The 16261-nt window shown below is 38.6% G+C and overlaps 1 pseudogene across 1 annotated transcript; it reads left to right on the forward strand.

The window, feature by feature from the left end:
• The first annotated feature begins 533 nt into the window (after positions 1-533).
• Positions 534-7981, forward strand: LOC149208100 (pentatricopeptide repeat-containing protein At3g12770 pseudogene; annotated as a pseudogene). Its single transcript, XR_016252727.1, has 4 exons — positions 534-3167; positions 3556-3757; positions 7208-7621; positions 7796-7981. The product of XR_016252727.1 is annotated as a pentatricopeptide repeat-containing protein At3g12770 pseudogene (transcript).
• Positions 7982-16261: the final 8280 nt, after the last annotated feature.

Raw genomic sequence — 16261 nt, forward strand, 5'->3', positions numbered from 1 at the left:
TTGGCTTCATGCCCTTTGTTTCCCTGTCACCTCTTGGGGTTCAGGGTTCTTGTATATTATATAATTTGTTCTCATAATTATGAATTAAAAGGAACTACTCTGGCTTCAACCGAAAAAAAGAAATAATATAATAATATTAAAATAAATTTGTATAATAGTTAAATTTTCAATTTAAATAACATTTTGATATTCATTTTTATTTTAAATTTTAAATTCACTTTTAACCTATATATTTACATAAAAAAAATTAAATTTTAAAATATTAATATAACAGTTCCTAAAACCTTCTCGACTACGCATTTCAAAAAAAATGAAAATCTTCGCACGATAAATGCTCTTTATAAAAATTGAAAAATCGATATCATTATTGTATAAATATTTCGACCTTTATTTAGAACCAAGATGTTGTTCTAACACCTTTTCTCTATTATTACTTAGAAGTGAAAAGTGAAAAATAAAAACAAAAAATTCTTTCAATAATACACATATAAAAATACTATATGTCATTACAAAATAACAGGCCTTCGCTCGGAAAGAATAGTTTTTCGACCACAATTTTGATGAAATTTGGTCTCCAAGTTTTTATGGGCAGAATCCATTTTTACAGTTAGATTCAGATACTCCTAATTTCAATTTAATCCCCAGATTCCGACGAGACAATCACCATCCAGTCGAAATTGTCGCAGCCTCCACAAGTACTTACAATTTTACCAAAAATGGAATGCAAAGAGCTAACAGGCGATTGAACAAATTTTAGCAATTCATATTTATCCAGGTACTTGAATTTGAAGTGTACTCACTGCAAGTGGACAGAGCTGAAAAAGTCTGAGATGCAGGTTCAAAAGCCATTCTCAGGACAAAGCTACTCACAGTTTTCCTCATGCCATGTTCCTCCATAGCTCAGCAGCAAACAGTACACCTTTCCTCCGTCATTTGTACAGATATACCGCGCTACGCACCATAACAGCAGGAGCTGCCTACATTACAAGAAGCCATGGAACATCACCACGCAGGACGGTTAGATCGGCCAACGGAATCGGTTCGTACTCTCCACCGGACTATATTTCTCTCTTGCAGGCTTCTGCGAATGACAAATCTTTTACAGAAGGCATGCGGCTTCATGCCAACATGCTTATATCCGGATTCAACCCAAACGTGGTATCAGAAACCGCACTCCTAATCATGTACACAAAATGTGGCAGATTGACAGATGCACGGGCGGTTTTTGATAAAATGCCAACGCCGAACATATTCTCATGGAATGTGATGATCGGAGTGTATGCAAATCAATGTCAGGGCATGGTGGCACTGGAACTTTACTGCCGAATGCAGCGCACAGGTATTCAACCCGACGGCTATACGTTTCCTTGCATTCTGAAGGCCTGTGCTCGGCTCACAGCTCTGCAGCAAGGCAAGGCGATTCATGTTCATGTTCTTAAGAGTGGGTTCGAGTCGGATGTTTTTGTGAGGAGTGCTCTTGTAGCAATGTACGCAAAATGCGGTTGCCTGGAGGATGCACGCCAAATGTTTGACAAAATGTCTCAACGAGATGCAGTTTCTTGGAATGCTATGATTAGAGGTTATGCTCAGAATAAGCTTTGCGAGGAGGCCTTGAAGCTCTACCGGGAAATGCAATTGACAGGGGTGGAGCCGACTAAGCATACCATCACGATCGTGCTTCCGGCTTGCGGAAGCATGAGGGATCTGCAGCAGGGAAAGGATATCCATGGTTATATAAGTGTCTGTGGGCTTGAGTCGGATATTTTTGTAGATAATGCGCTTATAGATATGTATACAAAATGTGGCAGTATAGAGGATGCTTGCCATGTGTTTGACAACATGTCTCAGAGGGATGTTATTTCTTGGAATTCCATGATTGTGGGTTATGTGCAGAATGAATGTTTTGACGAGGCTTTGGATCTCTTTTCTGAAATGGAATTGGGGGCGTAAAGCCTGACTTGGTAACGATTGCGAGTGTTCTGCCTGCATGTACTCACTTGGCTGCTCTGCAACATGGTAAGGAAATTCATGCTCAGATGATCAGAAATGGCTTGAAGTCGGACGTTTTTGTAGATAATACTCTTATAGACATGTATGCCAAATGTGGTGGCTTAGATGATGCACGGCGGATGTTTGATACAATGTCTCGCAGGGATGTTGTTTCTTGGAATGTAGCAATTATGGGCTATGGCATGCATGGGTATGGTGATGAGGCCATTACACTCTTTTCTCTTATGAAACAGACGGATGTTATACCAGATGACATTACATTCATGGCTCTTTTATCTGCTTGTAGCCATGCAGGCTTGGTGGGTGAAGGATGGCAATACTTTGATTGTATGAGACAGGATTATCACATCACTCCTAGCGTGGAGCATTATGCGTGCATGGTTGATCTTCTTGGCCGGGCAGGCCATCTGGATGAGGCTTGGAAGTTTATCAAAAACATGCCATTAGAGCCTAACGCTATAATCTGGCGAGCCTTGCTTGGCGCTTGTAAAAATCATCACAACATAGAGTTAGGCCTGCAAGTAGCTGAACGGCTTGTGGAGTTAGAGCCTACATATGCTGGAAATTATGTGCTGCTATCAAACATATATGCTTTAGCTGGCAGGTGGGATGATGTATTCAAGTTAAGAAAAATGATGAACAACAGGGGAGTGAAAAAGAGTCCAGGATGCAGCTGGATTGAGGTCGGAAGCAGGAAGCATTCATTCATTGTCGGAGACAGATCACACCCACAATCTGAGGAAATTTATGAATTGCTGGACAGCTTGGCTTGGCAGATCAAGGAGGCTGGATATGTTCCTGACACAAATGGTGTGCTGCATGATGTGGAGGAGGAGCAGAAGGAGCATCTTCTTTACTCTCACAGTGAGAAACTAGCTATTGCTTTTGGAATTCTCAACACTTGTCCTGGTTCACCTATTCGAATTACCAAGAACCTTCGTGTGTGTGGTGATTGTCACAAGGCTATCAAATTCATCTCAAAGGTTGCTAGGCGAGAAATCATTGTGAGGGATTCCAATCGTTTCCATCATTTCTTGGATGGACAGTGTTCCTGTGGTGATTATTGGTGAAGCTAATGGTCGCAAGAAACTAGCACAAGCCGAGGAGGCAACTACATTGTACATTTTTTAACTGGCCTTCTGGCATGATCGAACCAGGTACTCATTGACTTCTGGGAAGTTTAGTAGTAGCTATGGTATCAAACTTCATTTGGCACTTAACAGCTGTGATGTGCACTTAGACCAATCAGTGCGTGAGATATACTCTTAGCTAGATCACGCAGTATACTTGTTCTGATAAGATATGACGCTGAACATCCTCTGTAGTATATTGGGTGATTTGTGCAAAGTACATCGAGAATTTTCCTGCCCATTTCTCTGTGTATTTATTGCAGTAGCTGGTATTGTTTTATTCACAGAGTGCATTAAATTCTAGAAACATGGCGACTTTGATCTGAATGCAGAGACTATTCTCTTTCTTGAAACACAATGTTATTAGAGTAAGAACTGAATGCTACATGTGGAAATTGATTCCTGTCTATCGCAGGTTTGAAGCAAGCAAAGTATATCTTCGTAATATTTCAGGCTTGTGATGGAAGGATGTTCAACTTGAAAAATATGTCATGTGACATATACATCAACAGTTTTACAGGCTAAGATATCTCTTCCAACTCTTTACATATACCTGGGATTTATCAACAAGTGAGCCCATCAAACCATCTCATTCTAAAAGGGCTCAACAGATACAGGTAACTGCTTTTATCCTTTCAAACCTAAGTCTGAAATATTATTTTACATTCTGTAAAGCAGTAAATACTAAATATGACACATCCTGCAAATATTTCCTGCATCAATATATGCACATTTAAAGGAGTTCTCTAGTCATAACTTCTCTAGCCTAGATCTACATAACTTCATCTTATCATACAACAGCATTGTGTATTTGCATAACAATATCTTGATGTTACATATGGATGGAAATTGATTATTATCTGAACTGAGTTGAAAGCAAATCAAATTTGTTTGACTTAATTATCAAACCAGATTTTGATGACAGACTGCTTTGAAAGCATACTCTATGCAATATAAATAGTATATGTCATAGAATCTAAATCAACCATTGTACGGGCCTAGATATTTTGTGGAATACAGGCCATCATTCATTCAAACATGCCTGATTTAAGGGGCATTTGGCATGAACTTAGATACTTGCTCTATGACCACTTTGTTTTAGAAGTTACAGCTGATATAAATTAGCTTATAGCTTTGTTTCCCTTCCCATAAATAAATTGAAGTTATTTTCTGAAACTAACTGATGTTATAACTTATACCTCACGGGGTAATTTATAAAAACTTATTGCAGATGTTGAAACTGAAAACACATTTCTTAAATAATTTGGGATATTGACATTTGTCTAGCAAATAAGTTATCTACTTTCGGTAAATGCTACCTGCCAAGCTGGGAACATCAACAGCGCCCTATCGGCCACCTTCATTGCCTTAATTCCAAAAAAAGAGAATCCAACATCCTTCGGGGATTACAGGCCCATTGCCCTGTGCAATGCTCTTTACAAAATCATATCCAAGATTATTGCTGAGCGCATGAAAAAAACTATCAATTCTTTCATATCTCCTCAGCAACATGCTTTTTTAAAGGATAGGCTTATTCTTGATGCTGTCGCCCTTGCTCAAGAAGGCCTTTTCGCCATCTCCTCCAAGAACATCGACGCGGCCGCCCTCAAGATTGATCTTTCAAAGGCTTTTGACTGTGTCAGTTGGAGCTTCATCCGAGTTCTACTTGCAAAAATTGGACTCTCGCCGCGAGCATGCAGCTGGATTATGGCATGTGTTGAATCCGTTCATTACTCTGTCATTATCAATGGAATTCCATCAACCTTCTTCCAGGCTGAAAGAGGGCTCCGACAGGGATGTCCACTGTCCCCTATCCTCTTTATATTGGTTATGAACTCTCTTAGTTCGCATATCAATCTTGCTGTCTCTCAAGGGAGGTGTAAGCCGGTTAAGATCTGTAAGGACATCTCTCTCTCTCATAACTTTTTTGTTGATGACATTCTTATCTTTGCTATGCTATGTAAGTCTTCTTGGGCATGCTTATTCATCATCTTTCAGAAGTTCCGTGCCGCTACTGGCCTTTTCATCAACAATGACAAAACAAAGCTATTCCATAACAATTCCAACCTTGCTACTGCTCTTTGGGTAGCGGCTCGTTTCGGCATCAACCTAGCACTCCTCTCAGATGGCCTCCCATATCTTGGATTCCGACTCAAAGTCAAAAACAACAAATTTGCAGATTGGTTGTGGCTCATTGATAGATTCTACAGCAAAATCTCCAAATGGGAATTGAGACTCTTATCACTTGCAGGCCGATTTGTCCTTGTTCAAGCGGTTCTATCCCAATTAGCAGTATATTGGGGACACCTTTTCGTCCTCCCTGCCAAAGTATACAAAATCATTCAGTCAACTGCCGCAAATTTCCTCTGGGGAGGCCATTCCTATCAATCGAAAATTCATCTTGCAAGAATGGATTTCATCACCATCCCCAAAAAGTATGGAGGCTGGGGTCTTATTAATATGCGGCGTTTTGGCAATGCGCTCATCTGCAAATCCATGCACAGGGCCATCTTCGGGAACAGCCCATGGTCTGCTCTTATCAAACAGAAGTATCTAAAAGGTCAGAATTTAGAATTCTGGCTCAGAAGATCCACTCTTGGGATTCGCCATGGATCTCCCATCTGGTGCTGCTTTCGTAAGAATCAACGGTTTCTCTTCAGTATTCTCAAATGGACTTTCTTTTCTGGTTCTTCCGTTTACATTGCACTCGACCCTACCCTACACAACCTTGAATCCCAAATTTCCCCGGCCCTCCTCACCTTTTTCCACTCCAGGGGCATCTTCACCTGGTCCATGCTCATTGACTCATGGTCCTCTCTGTCGCCTATCTGGAAATCGGACCAACAACTTCATATTCCCCCCCCCCTTCGCCCCCATTGGTCCTCCGCCACCCTTCATTTCTCCCGCCTGAACATCCTTCAACTGGGCACCCATGACACCCTCATCTGCTCCACAGATTCCACCATCCACCCCATCACTGTTAGACGTCTTTACTCCGCCCTCACATCACTCATCCCGCCTCATCCCTCCCCCTTCCCTCACAAACTCTGGAAAGCCATTTGCCCTCTCAAATCCACTCTCTTCGGCTGGCTTCTCTTTTACAACAGGAACCTCGTCTGGGATGTTCTTCAATCAAAAGGTTGGCAGGGTCCAAGTCGATGCTGCTTCTGCCGTTCTGAATTGGAAACGAACATCCACATGTTCTTCCAATGCACTGTCACCTCTGCTATATGGATCGAGCTGTCCTCCGGCTATGGTTTTCCTGTCCTCCTTTTCCCCTCAGTTAAGGACGCCTTCTTCTGGTGGTCCTCTCAGCGACCTTTGTGGCAAGCCATCTTCCTCCTCACCATCTGGCATGTCTGGAAGTGGCGGTGCTGCTGTGTTTTTCAGGACTCCCATCCTCCTCTCGAGTCCATCATTTCTCTGATTACTGGCTCCTTGCCACCCGACTAGATCTCAACTGATGATGGCTCCTTTCTGCAGGCGGCCTCTTCTCAGGCAGCTCCACATCTGCTTGCATATCTACTTTTTGACAATATGTTACAGTGCATACATTCTATCAGCTGAATACTTGTAACTATGTTTTGAACAATCTATCCTCCTTTTTTGTTTTATCCATAGGATGACAGAGATCCGATGCGATGCGTCTTATATGATCGATGGCATCTAATCGATCCATGTAATCATGTAATTATCAAATAGTTTATATGATCTCAATATAACATATACAGATTTTTTCCTCTGAAAAAAAAAAGTTATCTACTTTCCGCCAGTGAAAATATTAAGGGAAATTTAGCCAATAGAAAAATTGCTTAACATTAAAAGATTAAATTGGCAAATTTTAATTATTCAAGATGTATATCATTCCCTAAATTGCCAATTCAAAATTAAAAATTAATGTTGCAAACCGATAGTTTGCATGAGATTGTTCGCATATGTGCGTTGATTCATAATGTGCAGCACATTCACCTGCAATTCATGGAATCAAACTTCCATTTTCTTATTCTTGCCTGTAATCATAACTTTCCTGTGCATTTCTCCACCTCCTTTCTGTGGTGGGATATCAGTGAAGCCCAAAACAGTCTCAAAGCCACATAAGCATCTTGCAAAGATGCATAAGGTAACCGTCAATACAAGCTGCTGCCATGCGGGCACAAAGTTGAATGTGAACAGCACTGGTTTGAAGATTAATGGTGCTAAAGCTGTCATGGAGCCATTTTTGGAATGGAACAGGTTTCTCTCAATGTTGTCCTGCTTTCCAGAGTTTCAGATTTGTTAGCTGCACATGATCTCTCAAGTGTGTTTTCAATATCATTTTCTCCTGGCACGGCCTTTGGGTTCTGTTTATATTTAATATATGAATTGAAGAACATTTCCCAGTTGTTAGTGCAGTGCAAATTCTTGTGTGGTTTCTACTCAAGGGGAAGAGCCTGGCGCCCAGAGATTTTTCCATTGCCATAACCAAATGCATATACGTTCACGTAGGTAACCTCTTGCACTAAAATGATTCCTGTGGCTTTTGCTTTTTTAGTGAAATAAGATGCTTGGCAGTGGATCTGAACCTCAGTCTGTTGGGGTTTTTGAATGCAGAAATGAGATTTTAACCTCTTAAATCTTTGTGTTTTGAAGAACTTGTATCGGTTTTTCATGTGCAGTGCATAGGTCTGGGCTAGCCTGGAAGCAGATGATAGATGTGGGTGTCAGTTGTAGACACGGAATATCATGGGATGGTACGTGTGATTCTCTTCAACCACTTTGATTAGGATTTTGGGATAAAGTTGGAGATTGGAGTGCACAGTTGATTATTGAGAAAATTCTGGAGGTGGATGATTCGGATTCCACCTTTGGAGGGGTGGGTGAGTTTGGAACTGCAAGGGTTTAATGTACAGGGTTTTTAACATGTTGCATTTGTTTTGAAAGGCCTATAGAGGTTGAATTCACAACGGCAGTTTTACACTTTTGTAAATTGGATTGCCATTGTAATTTATAACATCTGAAAGAAAACTGTGGTTCTCATTTTTCTTTAAGGAAATCATAGATGTGAGTATGAAAATTTTATTAATGCTATATGCAGTCCAAGGATATAAGGATATATGAATATGTAAAGTTACCAGGTCATGTTTCTTTTCTGTATTATTGAGTTGGGTTTCAAATATGTGCAATGCATTACAATATGAGCAGTGAATTATATGTAATATAGTTTATGAACATCACTAGACCACAATAAAATCAACATTTTATATTCATCGTGTGTAACTTCTTGTTTATATTGGGTTTCAGCCATTAGTGGGTTCGGAATGCCATGGCTAATTGAGTTTAAGAACTTTCCTTGAGCATCTTTTCTCAGGTTTATATCTGAGACATCAGATAATCAGGGCCATCTGCTTAATTAAGTGACCAGTGCTTACAGCTAAGGAATTACATATTCCAAAACTTAAGCTCCAGGAGTTGTCTTTTGATGGTTCAAATGGCTTTAATGTCTGTTCCTTCTAATAGGCCTTCCATAGCAGGACTAGTCTCGCTGAGTCGAGTCAATAATAGATAATCCCCAGAACATAGTGACATACATTAAGTCTACTTATTTGGGGCAAAGACTATAGCATGCCTCCTGGTACTCCAAATGATCACTTTCCTGGCCTGAATTGATGGATTAATGCCTAATAAGTAAGTTTGGCAACAAACCAACAGCAGAGGAAGGGATGGCTAGAGCAGAGACAAGGGCAAAGTCAGGGGCTTATGCTACAGTATCATATCCAGCCACAGCAGATACAAGAGAAGTAGACCCAGCAGCATCAGTTACAGAGGAAGCAACTATAGCATGTACATGCAGTTGAACCATTTTCTGGTTTTTGACATTTTGGTTGTGTAGCTTCTATTGAATATGTCAATTCAATCTTGTCAACTCTTGTTGGTTCTGTAATTCTTAATAAATATTCTATCCGTACATTCATTCTGCTGCTCTGGAAAGTAGTTGGCTTACATCTCCATTATATGACATAGACCTCAGAGTACTGTCTGAAGGCGAATCATGATATCCTCTAAATGACATTTCACAAGCATATGGCAGTGTCTAATATATGCCTTCTCTGAACTGAAAACCTAGAAACATTAAGAAGAGTATGCTTAAGCAAATAAGTGACATGTTGCAGCAGAATACGCAAACACTATTACTAAGCTTTTGAATATGGAAATTCCTTCTTTAGAGTGTGGTGCAATAGGTGTAGTGGTATACCCCTGACTTGATCCCCAAATTGTAATGATATGTACATCTGATACTTAGGCTGACGAGCTGGTACATGATAATTAGGTGGGTGAGTGAGGTTCTGTTGGGGATTTATGTGTTGAATTTTGTGGCTATGGTTGGTCTTCATAATGTTTCATTTGTACTTGTAATGATGAAATATAAATTATATTTGTAAAAGAAAAATTATATGAAGCATGTTCTTCATGGTTGCAAGAAAAAGAAAATATTTATTTGTTTTATATTCAAAAGAAAAATTTGAATTTTTCAATTTGTATTTTTGCCTCCACAAGTGACCGAGTCAGCCCTCCAAGCCATCATGTCGGCCTGCCCAATGAGACATCCATTTGCACCACTTAAAGGCTATAAGTAGCCCATTCGATCTCCTCCAAGAGGGAACTTTGGATCATCATATATCTCTGTTTTAACCAAGAAGATAAGGAGTATAAGGATGGAAACAGAAGGAAGAAATTCTCTCTATCTGCCCTCTCTCCGAATTCTGGACGAGGTTTTTCTGTGGTATACTTTCTGTGGCATAGTGCGAAATCTGAGGTTGAGTTGTAGGACGAATTTCAGCCCTCTTGTAGACCCGGAGTAGACCTTGTTGCAGAGATTCTGTGGACAGAGTTGTCTGGATTTTGTGCAGGGTTGGCTTGGCTTGGCTCTTGGTTGATGGTCATCTTGTTGGTTAGTTTGACTTTGATGCATCTCTTGTTGCATTGATTTTCTAAGGAAAAGGATGGCTGGGTTTTTCCCCTTTGTGGGTTTTCCCATGGTAAAATCGTGTTGTCACATTGTGCATTGTGATCTCTATTGTTATATTATCTATGTGGTTGAAATTCTCCTTGGCATTTACCACTTTAACCTACCATATAGCTTCATTGAAAATTTTGAAACCCTTTTTGACTTGCGAGGGTCAACAGTAGGTCAAGGTAGACTTGATTGCATTACTCCATGAGATTGCATTCTCTTAGGGTTGTCTCAATATGGGTGATGCATCTGATGAAGGGAGAATTATTCAGTTGCATATGCCATATCCATCTTCTTTGCAGAATGCCCTAGATAGCTTGCTTGGCATGTTGGTGAAGGACCTATATCCATAGGTAGTTGGTATTGAGTTTGTATTCTGCTATGAATTCCTATCAATATTTTGACTTGATTCAAAAGGTGTTTGAAGGAAGTTAATGGCTTACGCTGTAATTACTTGGTGAATATTTTTTTGGGTATGCTGTTGACATGGATGTGTAGTAACCTTTTGTCAAAATCATCTACATTTGACAAATTTCATGTCAAAAATGATTTCCCATAGCGGTGCACTAAAATGTTGCAAGTAAAAATACGGAAATCCTAATCATGTGACTGTTGGGAAGTGGACCTTGAGCAATGGGGTTCTGATAAATAAGATATTATATGTTAAATGTTTGTAAACTACCTTGTTCTATGTACAATGGATGAAGTAGTGTGAGTTTTGTATTGACTGATATGTTTGATTAAAGTAAATCAACATCTATTGTAAGAAACTTAAACATTGTTTCTTTAGAGCTATGCAACATCAGATAATTTCAAAGGTTTAATATTGACTTGCCTAAGCATACTTCTTCAAGGAACTGCTGCATGAAGGTGTAACTTAATATTTTAAATATTTGAAATTTACTAATCCATAACTGGCCCTTCGGATTTCTTTGTATAGATTTGCTTCTTGGATGGTTAAAATTGAATTGTATTTCATACAAGTTTGCGGAAGCATCTCAAGTATTTTAAAAGTATTGGAGGAACAGATATCGATCAATGTTTTAAAACTTGGACTTGGACTTGGACTTGAAATCAGCCGAGCATGAACTTGGACTTGACTCGGAATTGGACTCCCCCAAACTTGAAGGTGGGCTGTAGCCTAAACTTGAAGGTGGGCTGTAGCCTTTTAACTTTGATGCCAAATCCACTGCAAACAGGGCACAAAGATTGCCAAACAAGCTCCAAGATTAGTATAAATCACAACTCTTCAATGTTGCTCCAACAACTCGAAATGCACAATGAGAGAGGCGTGTTTTTTAAGGTGATAGAATTTAGTTTTTAGGTATAAATTTTAAAAACATAGTTTTTTCCATCAAACTATGCACTACAGCTTGTAGGGTGCCAAAACAGATTGAGTCAACTGAATAGATACAGACTTGGCTGAGAAACTGGTACTGAATTGGCTGTCATACACTAACCCAGTCAGTTCAATACCAAACTGGTCCTTGATCTATTATGGATGGTGGGTTGATATAGATGATTCTCTGAATTGGTTGGTTTAGTACCAAACTGGTCCCCAATCCATTTAGGAGGTCTAGTTGATATCGATGGTGGTTGACTCAGTCAAGTCAGCAGAGTTCGAGTCCACCATTTTTAAAACACCCATGTCAATTAATTTTGTTGAAATTTAAGGTGAAGAGAATAGATCAAGCTTTAATATTCATTGGAAATGGATCAGTTAGTTATTCTTGTTTCAAGAGTGTTACCTTTTGTTGAAATTGTTTTGTATGTTGATGTTATATATCTGTAAACAAGGTTGATCTGCAATGTCTAAAATTAAACTCTTGCTTTCTTAGGACTCATGAAACTGTTTACTCTTCAGTGAGCATATTAATGTTTTCTGATAGGTTTATCTCTAGCTTATATGATAAATATATTCTGAGATGTGCAAGTGCTTCTTTTGTGAGGTAGTTGCTTTATTAGTTGGAGGCCCTACTTTCGCAAGTTGACAAAACATTTCACATGATGCGGCAAGTGTAGTTGACATGGAACCGATGGCAGTGGGTACAGATGTGGATTGTTCGGACATCTGGCTATTCGGGTGATTGGTGCAAACACAAAAACAAAAAGTTTCAGAGCTCAAATATGAGCTTAAGCACTCAAAAAGTAAAAGTTCTAGTCATCAATGCGGTCGCATGAGAAAGAAGGGCTAACATTTCAAGGGTTTGAACAATTAGATTTTGGCGCCGGTTTCAGTTATGAAAAACCAAAGGATTAGTTGCATAGTTGGACTGTACTAGACTGCGTGCTTGCGGGATCTGATTGTTGATGAGAAGTGACGGATAACTGTCCGTGGTGAATGCAGTGCAAGATTGAGAATGTTTGCAGGTGCAATTGTAATTGAGGATAGAGAAGCTTTAAAAGAAAAACATGGTTGGTGGAGATTGTTGAAAAATGTAACTAGGTTTGGTCTTCATAATTATTATTGTACTTATATCAATGTGTATTTCAGATAAAAGCAAAAAGAAGACAAAGAAATTATTATTATTATTATTAGTCAAAGCATGTTCTTCATGCTTCTAAGGTTTATTGAATCAAAAGAAAATTTGTCATGAGTCAAAGTCCCATTTGGACTATTTGTAAGAAAATAAAATATTTTATTTTGAGTCAAAAGAGTCATTTTGTCACCCACAAGACTAAGTCTTCCCCCTTGGACAAGTCAGCGCAAAAAGACACCTATTCGACCTCCTAGACAACTATAAATATAGTGCAATTCGAAATCAATCAATCTCATCGATTGCTATGCCAAGAAAGAGAGAATTTCAGCGAAAGCCAAATGAGAGGAAGAGAGAGCGAAAAAGGAGAGAAATATTGTTTTGCTGCCCTAGTTTTTGTTCACACATGCGAGTTTTCTGAGGCAGCTTCCATGGTATTGCAGGCTCGAAATAACAGGGCCAAAATTATAGGAGATGACCAAATTTCCGATGTTTGACAAACATTGACTTTGTTGACTTTGACCTGCTGGAAGAAGGATTGAAGGAGGGCCGACTTGGGAAGGATTGAAGGAGGGCTGACTTGGGGTCTTTGTGGCAGTGTTTGTCTTGGTCTTTGGTCTCAAATATCTCACTTTGATCTAATTCTATATGAAGAGGATTTTCTTGGGTTTCCCCCTTGTGGGGTTTTGCCTTGGCTTGTAGCCTACATCTTTGTGTTCTTTCTCTTGTGATCTTCATGTTTTATACGTTTTGATAATTGTTTGATGAAGAGAACATAATAAAAGAAATACTAAGCCAACAATTTTTCACAAACAATTATCAAGTAAGAGAAATCAACCCTACACTGCCAGCCTATTGGTTTCTCAACATGGAATCAGAGCTAAGGTATAAGGAACGCAGTTTGAAGATCACATCTTGTTGGCAGCGTGAGGACTCTATTACAACTAGGCAAAGGAAGAAGACTTGAAGTTCGTCATCTTCATAACAATCATCATTCTCTAAGAGGACATTGTTGGAAGCTCTTGTTCTTTAACAACATGCTTTCTCTTTGTGATGTGAAGACTCCTAAGGCAAGCTGTATGAACTGTTCTGAGGCATAATTATGAGTTCTTTGAGGTACTAATGATGGCATACATCCGAGTTTTTTGTGCACTATTGGTATCTATGTAAGCTTCTATCCTAGTATGACATGACATTATTCTTATGCTACCTAGACCAAGACCTATGATACTCATCTGAGGGAATATCACAAGAAATAAGCATCCGAGCTCTTTGGCAATCCTCTGTCATATACAGGGTCTGTTCAATTCAAAAGGCACTGTGATTATATACAAGTTTTGAAGTTATATACCTAAAGGATGAAAACAAAAGTTGTATTTGATCTCTAATAGAGTGAGTAAAACAAGAAGTTTGCACATGTTCTCTAAGTTTTATGTCAATCTTTTGTGACACCATATGTGGTCTCTAAAGAGCACTAAGGACTGTACTATATCTTCTTATGAAGGCATCGACTACAAACCATGACAAGTTTCATTCGATTTAAAGGAAGAGGGAACTTATCTGAATAAGGAAAGCAACAAATTCAAGATCTCCGAGACAAATCAAAAGAAGGCACCTGAATTCTTTTGGAACCATATGAAAGTGCACCCATGGAGAAAAACCATCTTTCAAATTGAAGTTCATCAACACACAAAAAAGACTACTCGAAAGGCTAATAAAAAAATATAGAACCAAGCTTGAAAAAATATGAAGTCTGGTGGAAAAGACACATGGTACATCTCTAAGGTACATAACAATGCTTTTTTGAAGTAACATCTGAATTTATAACTAGTTTAAGCATAGAAGCAAACACCGTGATGTCTTTGTAAATCAAGTTCAAGCAATGAAAGCTAATATCTCTGTGGTAGAATAAAGACAATACAAAGATTTTCATCAAAGCATGGAAATCCATTCTCAAAAGACCAAAAGTGCTTTGAAATACAAAGTTTGAAATATGCTTCTTTCAAGTAATATAACATCCAAGTTAAAATTTCATCACTGTGGTATGCAAAATTCTCCGTGGGACTCTAATATCTGAGTTTTGATGGTTGAGGCTTCTCAAAGATCAAACATCAAGCCTCAAGCCTACAACAATGAAGAATAGGATAAAAAAATATTGAAGTAATTTCTTTGAGGAAACTTGATTCAGTGCAAGCAAGAAAAATGACAAGAATTTTGAAGATATAAGGCCCATCTCTATGGATTGTAGTTTAGCTTGAAGGACAAAGGACTGATATCAATGTTTGACCTCTTGAAGACCATATGAAGATCTAGTTGCAGTAATGTATGGACATATTTGAATAAGAAATCTGAATTCAGTGTATGCATGTCTTTTGAAGCAACTATGCTATCTCCCTTCCAATACATAAAAGAAGAGCCTACATCAATGAAGTCGACGTATTTATGAAGCCAAGACAAAACCAACAAATAAAAAAAATTCCTGTGGTTTGTACAATGATTGAAGAATTGAGACACCTTCGTTGGAAGAAAGTTGGTACATGACAACCAGAGATAAATCAAATATCGAATCTTTGCAAGAAGAGATAAGGTAAGGTCAAAAGAGGTGTGTATCATTTTGCTCACCTCAGAGTTGCCTTTGCAAACTATTGTGCATATAATGCTAAGCTCTCTAGATTATGGTGAACTCTCATGAGGAAAAGGTTAAAGATCCTATGCTAGTATCATATTATGAAAAAAATCTATGTTCACTGATATAGCATTTGAAGTCTTTCCCTAAGGATTAGGTTTTTATGGTCAAGGAATGAAATCTATAGAAGGCTTATCATTAATGACTCTAGGGTTTTTGCAACTAACCCTCTAGTGAGTTTGTAGAATCTTGCAATTTTTATGGCAGGTCTTGAAGACTCTTGGCATCTAGGGTTTGTACACCCTAGCAAAGTTTGGACTAAGAAGAACCCTAGGAACAAGACCCTATCAAATTATTTCCGCTGTAATAAGAAAACCTAGCTCTTGAGATTAAGAAGAATGAGATCATGCTGATGAGAGGACAAGGCTAATGAAAAAGTCCAAGTTTAAGAGGCAGTTGACTCTCCTCAAAAGGATAAGTATTCTTTCTTTAATTGTTAATATTAAATATTGTTACTTTGCCTATGCACTTTGCATTTTTGTTCTATTATAGTCTTCTAACAAAGGTTGTTGGTCAAGACAAGATCCATCTAAACTTGACTAACATATGGAAGATTTGAAATAACTTAGCAAAGCACAAAGACAAGAAGAAAGTAGTTTGAAGTATGCTTCAAAAGAAGTCAATTGATAGCAGCATGAAAGCGAAACTACGTTTACCTATCTTAGCTAGAAAATTGAAGATATTAAGATCTGATACAATACTACTTGAAGTTTGGCTGAAAAGCCAAAGAAGTTTATGATAAAAAAGAAGAGATGGCAGATCATTGACAAGATCCGTTGAAGAGTTCTGATATCGTTGTACTGATAGCTGATTAGGTTGATTCAAGAATATATTGTTTGAGTTGATAGTACTGATGCTGATAGAAATACCATTGATGATTGGGAGCTGATATAATTTCTTGGAAAAACATGAGAGCATAATCCTATTGCAAAGAAAGATCAATTGTGAAGAAGTTGGCTCCATAAAA

Source organism: Pinus tabuliformis, chromosome 1_2 (assembly GCF_031772625.1).
Source record: "Pinus tabuliformis cultivar Carrire ecotype Pingquan chromosome 1_2, CPIR1, whole genome shotgun sequence".
NCBI classification, from domain to species: Eukaryota; Viridiplantae; Streptophyta; class Pinopsida; order Pinales; family Pinaceae; genus Pinus; species Pinus tabuliformis.